This window comes from Ictidomys tridecemlineatus, chromosome 6 (assembly GCF_052094955.1).
Source record: "Ictidomys tridecemlineatus isolate mIctTri1 chromosome 6, mIctTri1.hap1, whole genome shotgun sequence".
Lineage (NCBI taxonomy): Eukaryota > Metazoa > Chordata > Mammalia > Rodentia > Sciuridae > Ictidomys > Ictidomys tridecemlineatus.
The window spans coordinates 134,280,702-134,298,140 of NC_135482.1; the positions used below are offsets into that span (position 1 = coordinate 134,280,702).

Below are 17,439 nucleotides of genomic sequence, written 5' to 3' on the forward strand. Positions count from 1 at the left end.
CTGGCCAGAAGAGGCATTACCCTGAGGCTTTGTTGCATTGATATTCATATCTGTATCTGGAGAGCTATGACACTAGATTGAAATCCTTGGGAAAATAACTGTGGGGAGACAAGTTATTATTTTTTTTTCAGTCTTTTTTCTCTTGAGGCTTAGAAAGTCACAACAGTAGGTCTATTCAACTTGGAAAGAACAGAAAACCATTCATTGATATTTTTTGATGCCCAGATTACTGGATATTCTGAACACAAAGCAGAGTCATGATGGTAAAAGACAGCTATGTCTTTGGAGGTGGGACAAACATTCAAAGGCAAGGGGCACTTTAGGAAATTTTCACTAAACCACAGTCAAGACAGCGTGTGGTGCCATGTCCCATCGAGAGACACATTTTCTTTCTATACTGATTTTTTTAGGGAGCCTTTGAAAAATACAAAATGGGTTGAATTAAACCAAAGAAATCTATTGTCCCACAGTTCTGGAGTCTAGAAGCCCATGATCAAGGAGTTGACTGGACTGTGTCCTTCTCGTGCTTGTAGAGCAGAATCTGTTCCACACTCTCCCCTAACTTATGGTGATTGGCTAGAAATCTTTGGCCTTCTTTGATTTGTAAAATCATCATTTTTATTTCTTCTGTTATCTTCATATGGTGGTCTTCCTATGTATGTCCATCCAAATTTTACCTTTTATAAGGACACCAGCCAATTTATGTGTTAAACTGTGGTCTGTCCTAATGGGCATCAGAAGCTTGTGTTCAAAGAGAGATTCTGGAGTCAAAGAGAACTGGTCTGGGGGCTGGGGTTGTAGCTCAGTGGTAGAGCACTCCCCTAGCATGTGTGAGGCACTGGGTTCAATACCAGTATATATGTATGTATTTTTTAAATCCATTGCAATATTTCTATATGATACCACATAAAAATAAATAAAATAAAGGTATTATGTCCAGCTATAACTAAGATTTTTTTTAAAATATTATAATATCATATAATATTAAAAATATTTTAAAATATATATATTTAAAAAAGAGAGAGAGAACTGGTCTGGGATCAGAATGTGACCTTGATGAGGTATTCAATCTATCTAAGTTTCAGATTTTTCACCGGAGAATAGGGAATTGTATTTAGTCAACTTCCCATAGCTGTAACAAACACCTGATATAACTCAAAAGGTATAAAGGATTATTTTGACTTGTGGCTTTGGAGGTTTTAGTCTGAGCTCACCCGGCCTGTTGTTGTTGGATCTGTGGTGAGGCAGTACATCATGTTGGAAGCATGTGGCAGCCAGGAAGCAAAGATAAAGAGACAGGAAAGGCTGGGGTCCTGATAATCCACTCAAGGGCATGCTCCCAATGATGTAACTTCTGTCTACTAGGCCATAGCTTCTAAAGACGCCTCCCTATAGCAACACAGGCTGGTGACCAAGACTTTAATACATGGGCCTTTGGGGTACACTTCCAAATTATGCCATTTATCATATAGAAATATTGCAATGGATTTAAAAAATACATACATATATACTCACCTGGAAATAATGCTTAGTACATACAAATAATTAAATAAATAGTTTTTATTAATTGAAAGTATATAGGTAGGATTCCAAGGACTTTTTATTTTTGAAAATCAGGTAATATGGTGAACTAGTGTAAACTGTATTAATTTGACAAATTTTCCTAGAATTAAAAATATATATATGATTATTAGATCTGATATGAAATGAGCTTTGGAAAATTGTGGCTTTGGTATAACAATGATATAATCGGAAGCAGAAGTTGGGTGGTGGTTCAGTAAGAGGAAAATGAACGTTGGAATCCAAAATATATGTGATGGGAAATGACAGAAGTTCAGAAATAGAATTATAGGCAGCCAAAAATGAGAATTTTTAAATGTTTATATTTAAGTCAGTCTCTGGATGTTACAGCTGAGGAAATAGAGATTCAGAGGGTCAGTGGTGGGAAAAGTAGGAACGGGAAGGGCTCCAGCACTTTCTTTACTTTAAGTGCCAGGGATTGAACCCAGGGCCTCTTGGCACATGTTAAGTTTAGGATCTACTGCTGAGCTGTATCACCAGCCCAAGGACTTTCCTCAACCTCTATCCTAAGAACAAGTCCCAAAGTACCAAGCCAAGAAGTCTTCAATCCTCCCTTGCCAACCACACTGTTGATACTCTGCCTCAGTTAGCTAGGATTTCTGGAGACCTCCTATCAACTTCATCCATGTATGGCCAAGGTGGTCACTGCAGAGCTGGGACTAGCTATCGAGTATTCTGACTATATGTACCATTTTGTGTTCAAACTATATGTACCTTCTATGCCATTTTATTTCCAGAAAACAAAATAGATAAAAGGGAAATATAGATGGGCAACACAATGAAAACAGTGTAACATAAACTTTTAATGTCAATAAAAGTGAGTAAATAATATAAAATTTTAGGTTTTGAATCAAGCAACTCTAAAACATGTTTTAAATTATTTTTAAAAATATTTTTAAAATATTAAGCATTAAATGCATCCCACCACTTCAGGAATCATCTTTAACTAGATGTCAGATGACTCTGTAGAAGAAGCACTGAAGTCTTAAGATCTAGAGTTGCTGTCCTTTGGGTTCACAAGGTATCACAGATTGCTGAACTGCACCTTTAATTTTATTTTACTGAGAGAAATCATGCAGGCATAAGAGGCATGCCAAAGAAGCATCTGAAAACTCATCTTAAAAGGAGTATTATTTTTTCCTTTATTTTCATATATGAAACCCTACTTGCCTAAATGGCATGGAATCCTACTACTCAAAGGACAAGCTTTCTGTCCTCTCGGAGATAATCTGTACCTATTTTAATTGTCATAACTGCAGTGAAAGTTGCAATATGAAGAAAAGCCCTTTGGTTCTAAGCCCAAGCTTTATTTCAATGAATAAATGAATCCAGAGAAAATGAACTATGCTCCCTCATACTTTTATTATAAAATTTGAGTGACTATAATGAAAAACATACAGACTCTCTAAGGAATAAAAGACTAGGAGCCATCTCAGTGTCCCTGGGCTTCCTGCCAACAGCCTAACTTTTGATGGGCAGTTCTTGTTAAAAGAAGAAAATCAGTAAGCATATCAACCAGGAAGGCTTTTTACTTCAATTGACACATGTAGATCTACCACCAGCTTAAATAGATAAGGCCTTTTATCCCCTCAAAGTAAGATGTGGCAGCCTAGGTGTGGTGACATTGCTTGAGGATGTCATTCCCAGTACAGGCCCGTCTGTCCTTCTTGCTTCACAACCCTCGGTGGGTGGCTCCCATCCTAATGCTTGCAATATGTTTGCGGTCCCTCTAGTCTTTGCATCAGCCTGTCCTGCAAAAGCAGGGACAAAGAAGAAGAATGAAGGAGAAAAAAGTCAAAGAATGCGATGAAGTTATCTGTCCCATTAAAAAATTACTCCAAGTCCCCACCCAGTATCTGCTGTGCATGTCTCATAAAATAAAATGGTGGCACATGGTCATGCCTAGCTGCAAGAGAGCCTGGATAAAAGATTGTTTGGGACTTCCTAGATATTTGTAATTAAGAAAGAAAACATAAAATCATGGATGGCTTGGGAAAAGCCAATTCACTTAGTCTTTTGCAACAAGTGAATCCATTTAATTGAATTGATAAAATTGTAAATGGTTTCTTTTCTCATGTCATAAACTACTTTATGGTTTTTATTCCCAAATGTCCATATGGGCTACTTTTATCCATGTGTTCTACCCCCACCACACCAGTGTTTTTTTTAATTTGTTCTAATTAGTTATACATGACAGTAGAATGCACTTTGATTCATCACACATAGATGGAGTAAAATTTCTCATTCTCCTGGTTGTACATGACATAGAATCCCATCATTCGTATAGTTATATATGCATAGGGTAATAATGTCTGATTCATTATATTAACCTTCCTATCCCCTTGTCCCCTTCCCTTCTTCACTCCCCTCTACTTAATCTACAGTGACTCTATTCCAGTATTTCTTGGTATTAATGTACAAATTAAGAACAATGTATGTGATATCTGAGTCATAGTTTACTGAAGATGCTAAGTGTGTCTATGTATGTGCACATGTGTGTAAATTCTGGAAGGTTCGCATAGATCACTGGTATAATATGTATACTTGCTCTTATTGATACAATTTTCATTCCCTTTTAACCCTGTGTTGTACTCCAGATAGTTTAATATATTAGCAGGATTTCCATGCTCTGGGGCCTCCAATTGAGTGAGCCAATGAGGAGTCTCAACTGGAAATCAGAAGGGAGGGCAGAGTGAGGCTGTTATTTGCTTATACCCCAGATTTACTCCCAGTGATTATTTTTACCTTCATCAAAAGTCATTGTTCCTTTCAAGAAACCCTGCTCTATAGCAGTTGTAACAAGCAATGTGTGTATATATTATAACCAGGAATATCCTGACTGGATAATTTATTATAGTCTTATTCTTCTTATTACATATATTATTTTCTCAAAAATGATAGTTTGAATATGTTTTAAAGTATAGCATATCTTTCAAACTGTTGTCTAGAAATAGGAAAGTGATCTTGTCTCAGCCCCCCAAGCCCCTGGGTCAATAGGCATGCACCATGCCTTGCCCAAGCATGGAATATTTTTGAAGTAATGTTTCTTCTATCTTTCTTCAAAGCTGTCTTGGAATAAAACCTGTTTCCCTACCATTTTGACTCCAAATATTTCTAGAACAGTGAGAGCATTTTTTCCTAGCCTCTTCTCCCAGGGTGGTACTAGTAATCTGGTAGCAGAATGACAATTCCAGAGGAGCCCTATTTCCTGAGTGTTTACTGCGAGTCAGGAACTGGAATAGAGATTCAATCATTTTGTCATTTACCCTGTACCACACATCCATGAGATAGGTTATTATTGGCCCATTTCATGATGAGCAAGTAGAAGCTTAGGGAAGTAAGCAGTTAGTTCAAGGTTATGCAGTTCAAATCTCAAATCTGGTATTTGAACATAGGAAAATATGTGACTATTTCCCCATCTCACTCACAGCTACATGTCAGGTCTATTATTGCACAGATAAAATTGGGGATCTAGCAATGGAGATTTCAGATATTTGGTAGAAAGATATGTGAATTAATCCAGGAAAACTCATGATCTGCATCCTTTTTCCTCTGTGATGATTAGATGCATGATTATTTCTTCATTCCTTTATTTCTTTCCGCAATGATACGTACCGGAGTCTTTTCATGTTCTCAGCCCTGCTTTGTGGCTTTGAGATAAAACAGTGTACAAGACAGAGGAGGCTCCTGCCTAGGTGCAGTTTTATTGTCAGCTCTAACAGGAAGGAGAAAGTTTATAAAGGCAAATAATCACAAATTAAGAGACTTTGAAGGAAATAATTAAGGGAATTGATCCAAAGGGTAGAAAAACTTAGATTGTAATATGAAGTAAGGTAACTTTGGCTTAGCTGATGAGCAAATGTAATATGTTCAGAGATTTGGTTCAGTTTGGTTTGGTTTGGTTTGGTAAAGGAGCAGTAGGGAAGATGAAAAATTGCAGGTGGAAGGAATTGGCGGGTTTTGTAACCACAAAACATTGCTTGAGAGGCTGAGAACCTTGTTGGTGAAGCTGTGAGAAAAGAGAAGTTGAAAAGAATAAAGTGAGAGATACAGGCAGGGAGCAAATTAGAACCTTGAAGATAAAGAAGTTTGCAATTAGATTGTAACTGTGCAGCTCCCTCAGAAAGTGTCTTTAATAGAACTGTTTTCCCCTCCTCTTCCCATTCTTCCTCCTAACCTTTTAAAGACCCATCCCTTTCACATGATTCTCTAAATTCTAAAGAGAGGCCTCTGTGACACCAGCTCCTTTCTTTAGCTCATATAAACTGACTTAACCAAAAAAGTAATGTGTCTGAAAGTGCAGATGCTGGCCTCAAAGGTTATGGTCCCTTTAGTTGCTCTGGAGAGAAAAAGAAACAGATAGAGATCAACCGGGTGTATTTTTGAAGAGGAAGAGCCCCCCCCCCCAGAGTATGGATTTCTTGCCCATTGTCCCACTCTGCCTATGCACCCCTAAGTCCCCTAAGACAGAGATTTGTGGTGCAAAAGTCTTCTCAGTCATCTCCAAAGCTGGCTTTGAATAAAACTGCTTCTTTCCACCAACTTTTCAACTCCCAAGTTTTCACATGAGTGATGAGCAACAAAGATGTTTGAACTGGGTAACAATTTTGGCCCTCCACATCCAGAGCAACAATGCTCTCCTCCAATATTTATTATTGACCAAAGGAAAGGACTCATTGGTAAATTCTGTGGGACTCCCACCTACGTCCTGAGTCTCTCTCAGGCTGATGCCTCTACTGAGCTCCCACTTCCTGGCGGTGTGTCCCACATCCTTCCTGTCCCTTGACTATGGTAAACTCATCTTGCTTCTCTTGAACCTGCTTACCTTGTCTTCTTGATACTAACGCAAATACCAGCAGCCACCCAAGAAATTTACATTCTTCTCCCACATTTCAGAATATTTTCCAACAACTGCCAAGTTCTACAGATTCTCTATCCCCAGCATCACCTAAATTTTTCTCTTTTTACTTCTACAGCCTTGGTTTAGGTAGTCATCATTTCTTGAAATGATTTCCTGGCAGGTTTATTTTTCTTCTATTCTCGCATCCTTCCCTGTTCGTCCTCCATTACTATTGCTAACCTGTCTTTCTAAGCCTCAATATTACATCCTTTTCTGGTAAAACCATATACCATACCCTTTACTCTGAATAAAGTTATAATTCTTGGTATGGCACCAAAGACCTTCTACCCTTGTTCACCTCAAGTCTAACCTTTTACTGCATCATTTGAGGGCCTTTTTATTCTCCTCATGCAAAACTGCTTTCAGGGCCCTGACAAGCCAGCCTATTTCACACCTCTCTGCTTCGGCTCATTTTGCCCATAATGCAGGAATGACTTTATTGAAAGAGGACTGACTCCCCTTTGAAGATAAAGATTTATCATTATATGCTCTGGAATCCTTCCTTTCCCACCTCAGCACTCTGCACATGGTGCCAAATCTTCACCTCGGACGATTTGGCAACACATTAATTTCTCTCTTTTCCAAAATAAAGTTCCAGATCTTTTCAATGTTATCTATTCCAGATTAAAATAAATTAGGATCAGAGCTTTACCTTGGTAGGAAAAGAATTATTACTGCTACAGATAATTTGCATTTCTAATGGTTAATAATACTTATTTAAACCATTTCTAACAGTATAAACAGTTATATTAAACTAGTAGGCTATGACCATGATGTTAGCAGGATGTATGTTTTACTTAGAGCTGACATCCTTCTAATGGGAAATATGATGCTATGAATTCTACAATACTGACAGCGCACATGTGTGTGTGTGTGTGTGTGTGTGTGTGTGTGTAATATGTAGTCAGTATGCATTCACATTTTTATTATTTAGCAATTTGTTCCTTTCATTTCATTACCTGAGTGAAATTTTCTATTTTTCTGGTAAATCATTTAAATCTTTCTTTCTTTTTTTTCCAGAGAGAGAGAGAGAAAGAGATAGAGAGAGAGAGAGAGTGAATTTTTAATATTTATTTTTCAGTTTTCAATGGACACAACATCTTTATTTTATTTTTTTTTATTTGGTGCTGAGAATTGAACCCAGCACCCCACACATGCCAGGCAAGTGCGTTACCTCTTGAGCCACATCCCCAGCTCTCTTTCTTTCTTTCTTTATCTTACATTACTTTACAGTGGAACTTGGGATCAATCTGTCACAGCAATAAGATTCCAGAATTAAGAAAAAAATGACCTAAATGTTTGAAACTACATAAAATAGAGCATAATCATTTTAGTTTTCGTTTGACAGATGTATAAAGTAATTTCATGCTCTACTATCTCCTATTCACCATTAACCAGTAACCTTTTGTATTTATTTCATAATTTTCTTCCAAATGATGTAGGTATTCCCCTTGAGCATGGAATCAACTAGGAATAGGACAAAATGAGCCTAATTTATCTTATCCATCTGGGAGGAAATCATACACACAGAGAAGCCATTTTCTGTTGTTCATTTCTTATATTCCCTTCTTAGGGAACATATTTGAGAATCTCTAAAGGCTTCTTATGTCTCCCTATGGAGGGAGAAAGGAGGAAAGCTTTGGTGGAGGAGGAGGGTGGGAAGGAGAGAATATATTTAGGACATATTGAGACAGTCCTAGTTTATTGAATTTTGTTTTTAAAAAATTGTTGAATCTTCCTGAATATCTTAGCAAATGTAAGAAAATTATTTTTTAAACATTGTTTAGTTGTAAATGGACACAAAACCTTTATTTTATTTATTTATTTTTATATGATGCTGAGAATCAAACCCAGCACCTCACACATGCTAGGTAAGCACTCTACCACTGAGCCACAACCCCAGCCCCAGGAAATTAATTTTAACTTAACATTATAAACAGGGATAACCATATCAATAAATGTACAAGTAGTAAAATAACCTCATGTTTATTTCACAAACCACATCTGGCCATTGGTATAACTTCCCCTTTCATTTAATCGATGTCTTTCAATAAGTTGCTGTTCTGTTGCCAAATTGTTTTTATTTGAGAGTTTTCTAAGAATTTTCATTGGCGGGGGTATCTTGCTCAGGTTTTAATATCGCTTTTATGCTGGTTTCATTAAATGATAACTAGAAAGTTTTTTCTTCTTATATGCTCCAGAACAGTTTAACCAGCATTAAAACAAAACCGTTTAAATAGCATCAGTAACTCCCTGTGGTTGCTATTTTGAGAGGGACACTCTTTGGCAATCCTCTAGTTCTCACATAGCACTGTTCTTTTAGATTTTTATATCCTCTCTGGCCAGTTTGGAAAGTTATAATTTCCTGGAAAATTATCTATTTCATGTATATTTTTCATTCCTATTTTTGCAGAGTTGAACAAAGACATCTCACAGGAATATTTTAATGTTCTATCCATATGTTGTAACTTCTCCTTTCTCTTTTTTTATGTATTATGTGTATCTTCTAATCCTTTTACTGAGAATTTTCACCAAATCTTTATTCCTTTTATTGTGTTCTAATATCCATCTATTTGAATTGTTTTACTAGTTCTACCATTTTTCTGATTGCTAATTTATATTTCTGCTTGTTGCCTTTGTTAATTTTCCTTCTATTTTATTAGTTTTTTTAAAATACTTGCCTGTGTCTTTTCTTAATTTTCTCAGCTCTATAATTAGTTGATTTTCTTTTTTTTCTGGTAAATTAACATGTGTATTTAGGATGGGATTTTCTTTTTCTTCTACCATTTGATTTTGATTAATCTCAAATCTTCTGATATGATACATTTTTGTTATCATTACTTCTTAAATATTTTTTTTGCTCCACATTCAGTTTTGTGAGAATTTTTTTCTGTTTTGTGATCACAGAAAATTAAGATTTAAAAATGGCTACATTTTTGCTGTCTATATAAGATTATTTTTTTATAAATGATCTATAGTCAGACTTGAGAAGATATTTTTCTATATTTAAGATAGTTAAATATTTGATTGTCAGAAGATATTGGTTTTTATTTAGGCCTCTTATCCTTTAGTTATATTTATTGACTAGAACTTTTATGGATTGAAAGAGATAAATTAAATTGTACTAACACTTTTACATTGTAATCCTATAATTGTGGCTGAATTCATTTTTATGTTAATGTTGCTTAGAGAAGAAACTTTTATAATTATTTGATTTTCATGATGAACTATTCTCCTTATCATTATAATATGGCTTTGTCTATATTTTCTGATAAAAATACACTTTTTTATTTATCTGCATTTACATTTGCTTGTTTTGTTTGTTTCTGTATTTTGTTTTTGTTTTAGGATCCGTGTTTTGTATCTGTAGCTTTCCTGAGCTCCTTTTGATTTGGAGGACCGTAGATATGTTGCAAACAGAAAATATTTTGTTTGGGCTTTGCTTTTCAAAAGAGGGTTTTAGCCCATCTCTATCAATTGACATATTATATTCATTATGATTTAATTGGTTTTCATATATTATGTGAAATTTTCTGTTTTTAATGTTTCTTTTACTTTTTTACTTTTATTACATGGTGTGGTTTCCTTATCTGCTATATGTCAACTTATAATTTAGAATGTTTTTAAATTATAAGTTGACATATAGCAGATAAAAAAAATTACACTTAGTATTTTTATCTATAATCTTATGTATTTAAACTTGCATTTTTATAAACAGTCAGAACATTGATAAGATAAGCACATTTTCATTACTTTCCCCCTTCCTTCCTTTCTTCTACTTTTTAATACCATTTTTAAGTTACATTTTTGGTCATTTTCTTGGTATTATTTAGTTTTTCCTTTTACATATGAGCACATCTCAACTCTTGATTAACAATTTAAAATCCTGGATTTTTTTAGCCCTGGTTCTTTACAATGAAAAAGACAACACTTTTGGCATCTTCCACCTCCTTTTCCTATCTTTTCCTAATTTTAATTATAGGTAGTTTATGCCTTGGCTAGATTTCTCCTGGCTAGAAGGATGGGAAGAAAATGCAGTTGAAAATAAAAATCACTGTAGACAGCATTCAACTTATATTAGTGGTAGATGGGGATTTCCTAGCCCACTCAACTCCAAGTTTTAGGAAAACATGAAGAAGAGTCACATGATAAGAAGTTCTGTCATTGCCTTCCCTAGTTGGATGTTTGCTCAGGTAGCAGAATTGCACTGTTTCTACTAAAATAGGGATACAAGGATTGGAGGAAAATGATAAAGTAAGAGGGGTTTGTGGTAGAGCAGCCCTCTTTCTCTCTACCTGATGCAACATAGCGGCAAAGTACCCATTGTGTCCAGGGCTCTCTGGGGGTGTAACTTGGCTGGAATTGGAGCATAGTCCTCCAGTACAGCCATCTTCTTGATGGAGGATCCCAGTTGCAAGTTGGTGTTAAATGTATCATGGAGACTGTCGTAGAAATGAAACCAAATCCAAATTTGAGTATAAAGTAGACCCTCCTAGACCTTTACGTCTGGGATGAGTGAGCTAACATGTAGGCTCCTGTGACACTAAAGATATCTATTGCCTCTCAGTATTGGCCAGAAAAGACTCACAATAAAGAAATTAAGATCTTGTCAGGGAAGAGAGAGAGAAGGAAGTATGAGTGGAAGAGTGTCCTTGAACTGCCCATCTTCTTATTTCAGGTCAGATCTATGCTGAGTGGGAGTTTGGAAAAGCTTAGTGTCAATAGTGTCTGATTGAAATACTAATGTTTGACTACAGTGTTAATCATTAAAAGTGACTGGGAATTAATGGAACTCCCCAAGGTGTTCTTAAGGAACTGGAAAAGGAATTTGACATAGCATGCCAAAAGGCACTGATTCAAGAAAAATAAAACCTTTTCAGGATTATAAATCTACATGCTCCAAAATGCTGGTTATTTGGTCCTTGCATGGATAATGTTCTGGTTCTTTTTTAAAAAAAAATATTTTTTTCAGCTGTATTAAAGTCTAATTGACACATAGGCATTACAGATATATTTTGGGTATATAACTTGATGCATTGGGCATAATCACCACAATTGGCAGTTCTGTATGCATTCGCACTGACATTTTAAAAAGATTCAGGTCAATGCTTCTGTAGAATGACCCTTTGTAATAAAAATCCAACTCTACTTTTGAAGATTTGCTGTATTGTTAAATTTCTATTACTTAGAAGAAGCTTTTTAGTTTGAATCTATCCCATCCCTTGATTCTTGTTTTTATTTCTTGCACTATAGGAGTCTTATTAAGGAAGTCAGGGCCTATCCGGATGTGATGAAGATTTGGGCCCACTTTTTCTTCTATTAGGTGCAGCATCTCTGGTTTAATTCCTAGGTCCTTCATCCACTTGGAGTTGAGTTTTGTGCATGATGAGAGATAGGGGCTTGATTTCATTTTGCTGCAAATGGATTTCCAGTTTTCCCAGCACCATTTGTTGAAGAAGCTAGCTTTTCTCCAATATATGTATTTGGCACCTTTGTCTAATATGAGATAACTGTATTTATGTGGGTTTGTCTCTGTGTCTTCTATTCAGTACCATTGGCCTACAAGTTTATTTTGGTGCCAATATCATGTCATTTTTGTTACTATTGCTCTGTAGTAAAGCTTCTTCTCAGCAAAAAAAAAAAAAAAATCAGTGAGATGAATAGAGAGCCTACAGAATAGGAGCAAATTTTTATCCCTCACACATAAGATAGAGCACTAATCTCTAGGGTAAATAAAGAACTGAAAAATCTTAACACCAAAAACAAATAACCCAATCAATAAATGGGCCAAGGAACTAAACAGACACTTCTCAGAAGATGATATACAATCAATCAACAAATATATAAAAAATGTTCAATATCTCTAGCAATTAGAGAAATACAAATTAAAACTACTCTAAAATTTCATCCCACTCCAGTCAGAATGGCAGCTATTAAGAATACAAGCAACAATACTAATAACAATAAGCATTGGCAAGGATGTGGGGATAAGGGCACACTCATACATTGCTTGTGAGACTGCAAATTGGTATAGCCAATCTGGAAAGCAGTATGGAGTTTCCTTGGAAAACTTGGAATGGAACCACCATTTGACCCAGCTATCTCATTTCTTAGTTTATACCCAAAGGACTTAAAAACAGCATTCTACAGTGATGCAGCCACATCAATGTTTATAGCAACACAATTCACAGTAGCTAAATTGTGGAACTAACCTAGAAGCCCTTCAGTAGATAAAATGGATAAAGAAATTGTGGTACAATATATAATGGAATTGTATACAATGGGATACTACTCAGCATTTAAAGAGAATAAAATTATGGCATTTGCAGGTAAATGGATGGAATTGGAAAATATTATGCTAAATGAAGTTAGCCAATCCCCCCCCCAAAAAAAACAAATGCTGAATGTCTTCTCTGGTAAGTGGATGCTGATCCATAATGGGGATGGCTGGAAGGAGCATGGGAGGAACGGAGAAACTTTATAAAGGGCAAAGGGGAGGGAGCGTAAGGGAGGGGGCATGGGGGTAAGAAAAATGGTGGAATGAGATGGACATCATTACCCTAACTACATGTATGAAGACACGAATGGTGTGACTTTACTTTGTATACAATCAGAGACATGAATAATTGTGCTTTATATGTGTATTATGAGTTGAAATGCATTCTGCTCTCATATATAACAAATTAGAATAAATAAATTTTTAAAAAAATCTACTACTGTAACGAAATGACTGAGTTAACTTAAAAAAAAAGAAAGCTTTATTTTGACTCACTCTTTTGGAGCTTTGAGTCCATTTTGGCTGGCTCTCTTGCGTTGGGACCTGTGGTGAGGCAGTATATCATAGCAAGAGTGCTGGGCAGAGGAAGCCAGTTCGCCTCATGGCCAGAAACAAAAGAGAGAAAGTAGAAGAGGCAAATGTCACACAGTCCCCTTCAAAGATACCCTCCTGTGGCTTAAGACTCCCCATGGGCCCCATCTCTTAAAGGTTTCCACTACCAGAAGCACCAAGAAAAGGACCAAGTCTTTAATACACGGGTCCTGGGAGGACATTTCAGATCGAAACTATTGCAATTTCTGATAAGATTTAAGACTCTCTTTGCCTCTTTCCATTCTTCCCCATATTTAGGAAAGCTAAGAAAGCCCAGGATTCCTTTTTGGGCAGATTTGGAGATTCAAACCTCATAAGTTCCTGCCTGTACATGTGGGATCATCTCCAACCACAGTAAAAGCCCCAAGCCATTTCCCATTCTTCTCTTTCAGACTACTTTTGGATATTCCTGGGAACTTTTCTGTTTTACTCAGAGAGTTTCATTTTGTAATAAACCCTCCCATACCCTCTTGATGTGGGTTTGTGATATTAAATTTGTACAAATTTTGGGTGAGGGGGGGCGTCCATTAGATTTCTGCTTGATATCCACAACACCCTTGATTTAGAGCGTCTCTGTTCTCATGATTCCTTTCAGGCTGTGCTTCTTTAAGGGAAAGGAATAACTCATGTTGTGTCTTTCTCAGGAGGCCCATGATTTGGCTTTCCCCATCATTGTGAACCATAATGTTGATCACTTAGCTACATTAACACAACCTGCTTTGAAGAACTGTATTCCATCCCATTGCATGAAATTCTTGCTTTAGTCATACCTTCTCAGCATCTTCCCTGGTCTCTACTTGGACTCCATTATATTTGGCAGCCTTTCTATATATAATGCAGTTTCGATTACCAGTGTCTCCAATTTTATTGAAATGTGAATTTATGCTTCTGTGGCTTCTTCTTGTTATTTTAGAGAGCAGAAATAGGCAAGGACATGAGTCTACCATTTGAAAACAAAATTTCCTAATTTATTTTTTTTATAAATAGTCTATGAAATAATTGATATATACCTAAAATTAAATAAGTTGATGTTATTATATTACTACCCCTGGAATCATCAAAGATGATTTTGTTATTGTAAAGAGACTATGTAAGTTATCATAATTCCTAGGCTCCAAAAAAGAGAGCAAGGGAGAGCGAGAGAGAACATTGCTAAGAAAAGCAGTTCAGGTGGTTGAACCTTATTAAAATTCCCAATCTAGAACTTAAAATGGAATGTTTTGATTATCTGGGAGAGGCTGTTATGAGTCACAAAATGAATTTCCTCACCTTGATAAAGATGCCTTGATGAAATGCACGCCATTGGTTTTTGTCACATGGCAGGGCTGCAGATTGATGCTTCCCTTGAGATACTTTTTGCTCTCAAAGATGTGTTGCTGATATGCATATTTTTCTTCTACACATTATAATATGATGGAAATTATTTATTACCAAAGACTCTCACACCCTTAAGCAAAAAGCTGCAAAAGCTTTCATTAAAGGCTAATATGCTAATCTTACCAACTCTGTCTTCATACAATGCTATTTCTGTGATTCTTTTTTTTTAGTTTTCTTTATGTGGAACAATGCGAACAAAGTCTGAAAGTGGGCCTCTGCAGTCCTGACCAGCCCTTTGCAAGAAAAAGGATCCTTTTAAAGAAAGATGCACAAGTAGTTCAATTCTGAAGTCTCTGTTCTCCAACTTCCCAATCCTTGAAAGAAGCAAGAGATAGATGAGAAAGCCCCGGAAGTATTTTCCATTTTTCCAGAGGGTATGACTTAGAGAAGCTGGTGCACTTTTATTGCTAGTCATGACAGGAAACAAATAAGGAAAAAAAAAAGAAACACTAAACACATATTACCAGACATTTTGTATTTTCATTTTTAAATCTAACAAAAAGCATATAATTAAAAGGAGAATCTCAGTTTGATCATTTTTTAAATGGTCTTGCCAACCATTAAATTAAGATAGCACAGAAGGTGAGAAAGTGTAATGGAAAGCAGGGCACATTATGCCTGTTGCTCCATAGGAATCCAGCAATGATGAAAAGGTCAGGATGTTTTTAACCAAGGTGGCTCTGCTGCCCTCACGGTGGGCCCTGGCCTTTGCTAATAGGAGCAAGCCTAATTTTAGCCACCAGGATGTCCCTCACTATGGTTTTAACCTTTTCAGGGGATATATATATATATATATATATATATATATATATATATATATATATATATATTACATTTAGCCAGAAGTTTTAAAATTTAATCTCCTTATTTTAGCACAAAGTTACACAGATGGTCTGAAACCCGATTGTTCAAAGAGTGGACAACTGATGTTGTCATTTTCAAAGTTCATTTTAGAGTCAGCAAAATGAATCAAGTACAGAGGGAAACAGAAATATTTTCCAAAGTCTGCTCAGTGGGCAGTCTGAAATATTCACCACGGTTTTTAAGAACCACCTTCCCCCCAGTGCCCCTAGCAAAATTTTTGCTTTATTAAGAAAACTGGGCCACCAGAATCATAATAAATCCTAAGTTCTATTTATATGGAAACTGTCTCAGAAATGAGTTGCAAGCATGAAAAGCACATTATCAATCATTCTCCCAATTTTATGTGCTGTGAAGGGGGTGCAATGTTTCTTTTTTAACAGATGCAAGAGAGGAGAGGTTATAGCATTTGCCAATATCATTTGATGAAATGGCCAAGGGCATACCTCACCCCATTGATAAGTTGCCCCTCTGTCCATTCACTCCTTGACCCAATTATGTGTTCCCCCTTACCTTCTCTTTGGTGCAAGGGAAGCATGCGGTTAGCAGCTGGGGCAAGGCAGGGTTCCACAGTGGGCCTGAATTTCTAAAGGGCATCCCTCACCGTCCCATGAGCAGATCCCTTGTCTGTGTTTCACACACTCTCGAAGCCTGACAGCCAGTACTTTCTCAACAGCAGTGATTTTCAGATTTCCTAGTGAAATGGAGACCACAGTTGGGACTTGGAGTGGGAACTAGGAGATGAAGGGAAGTATGAGCAAGTGACAGAAATGGATATGGCTCAACTTGCTCATAGGCAGGCCTTATCTTTCCTTCTACTAGATAGATATACCATGGAGAAAGCACAGTTTTGCTTGTTGTTTCTCAAGCTGTGGCCCCTTTGGGACCTCAAGGATAGACCATTGTTTTCCACTATGATTCTAGAATATTCCACAGAAGTCACCAGAACCCTCCACCATCCCCCATAACCAACATACACACCAACACACATTTTTAAATTTCACTTTGTCACTCCAAAGTTCCTTTCCTTATTGTCTAGAAGTCAGAATCTTTCTGACACTTTATATCTGTTCCTCTGATTCTTGATGATACCCATAGCTATTATATTTTATGTTTGCTTTCACATGAAGGAAGCCAAACAAAAATTGCGCCTGGGTCTAAAAAAAGGTACAAAAATGATGCATTAGTCTTTGGATTATCTGTATCCTTTAGTCTCTGATCCCTTTCGGGAGGGGCTATGATAGTACATGACAGACAAAACTGTCTCTGTTCAGAATGGAATCAAAGTGTGGTGGCTCACACCTGTAAGCCCAGCTATGGGGCACTCCGATAACCCCAGCTACCCAGGAGGCTGAAGCTGTAGCATCTCCATCTGGAGGCAGCCTTGGCAGCTTAGTGAACTCTGTCCCAACAAAAACAGAATAGAGTCAAAAAGTTGTAGTTGAGTGGGAGAAAAGTTTGGCTTAAGAAAAACATTCATTTTTTTTCCTCATAAATTTTCTTTCTTAAAGAATTGCCTTGAAGGATTTTATTAGTTATTAATTATTAATTGATTGCATTAGCAAGTGATTATTAATTGAGACTCTTTGTTGTGGAATTTCTACTGAGAATGACCATTCCCAAAGTTGTGAAAGAATATGTCAACTTCATTTTCTGGTGGAGAGCTTATAGTGAGGTAAATATGGAAACTTTTAAACTTTGAAATAGTTCACAGGGAATTTTCATTTATACTTCACATATTCCCTATTGCTGTTTAACATATTTGCTTCAGTGCAAATGACATATTTGTGCGAGTGGAATATTTTTATGGTAAGGTATAGCCAAATTTTTTTAACCATTACCCCTTTATACA

At 36.4% G+C, this 17,439-nt stretch overlaps 1 long non-coding RNA gene across 2 annotated transcripts; it reads right to left on the reverse strand.

Annotated features, from left to right (window-relative positions):
* Nucleotides 1–2,429: 2,429 nt before the first annotated feature.
* Nucleotides 2,430–17,138, reverse strand: LOC110598111 (uncharacterized). Of its 2 annotated transcripts, XR_013423308.1 has the most exons (5): nt 16,101–17,138; nt 14,850–15,133; nt 14,619–14,745; nt 13,254–13,356; nt 2,430–3,332 (listed from the first exon to the last, which is right to left on the reverse strand). It is a non-coding gene; the product is annotated as an uncharacterized LOC110598111 (long non-coding RNA). The 2 variants fall into 2 exon arrangements; XR_013423307.1 differs by having other exon boundaries at nt 13,254–14,745.
* Between the last annotated feature and the right edge of the window lie 301 nt (nt 17,139–17,439).